Here is a 568-nt window from a genome sequence, read left to right as displayed (position 1 = left end):
TACCGCATACATGTACACATGCACACACACACACACAAAATAGCACGTACACAAACATAAGCGTATCGGCACAATATTTCTTACTATATTATACTTATTTAATCGGGGTCGATTAAATAAGTACCAGTTACGCACTGGAGTCGAAGTAATCGACTTAATCCCTTCGTCTGTCCTTGTTTGTCCCCTCTGTGTTTAGCCCCTTGTGGGCAATAAAGAAATATATATTATGCGCCCACTCCTTCTTTCTCTCTCTCTCTCTCTCTCTCTTTCTCTCTCTCCCTTTGATTTTCTTCCTCTCTGTGTCTGGTCTATCTTTCTCTCTCCGTCTTTCTGTCTCTTTTGAATATCATTCACTCTCTCTCTCTCTCTCTCTATTTCAGATACATAAACACAAACACACACTCACACATACACACACACATACGCACGCAAACTAACCCCCTTCTTTTCTTCTCTCTTTCTCTCTTACCCCCGCTCTCTGACTCTTCCCCTCTCTATTTGTCTATCTCTCTCTATCTTCCCCCCTCTCTCTGTCTTTCTGTCTGTCTCTCGCTTTCTCGCTTGCTCC

The 568-nt window shown here is 42.8% G+C and overlaps 1 protein-coding gene across 1 annotated transcript in view; it reads left to right on the top strand.

Annotated features, from left to right (window-relative positions):
• Positions 1-365: 365 nt before the first annotated feature.
• The window catches only part of LOC106879838 (uncharacterized), a 130,579-nt gene continuing 130,376 nt past the window's right edge, over positions 366-568 (top strand). The window contains exon 1 of the mRNA XM_052975368.1: positions 366-568. This exon is cut by the window's right edge and continues 569 nt beyond it. The gene's annotated coding sequence lies outside the window, so the exon portion shown is untranslated.

Source organism: Octopus bimaculoides, chromosome 21 (assembly GCF_001194135.2).
Source record: "Octopus bimaculoides isolate UCB-OBI-ISO-001 chromosome 21, ASM119413v2, whole genome shotgun sequence".
NCBI lineage: Eukaryota > Metazoa > Mollusca > Cephalopoda > Octopoda > Octopodidae > Octopus > Octopus bimaculoides.
This window is presented reverse-complemented; position numbering and strand designations above follow the sequence as displayed.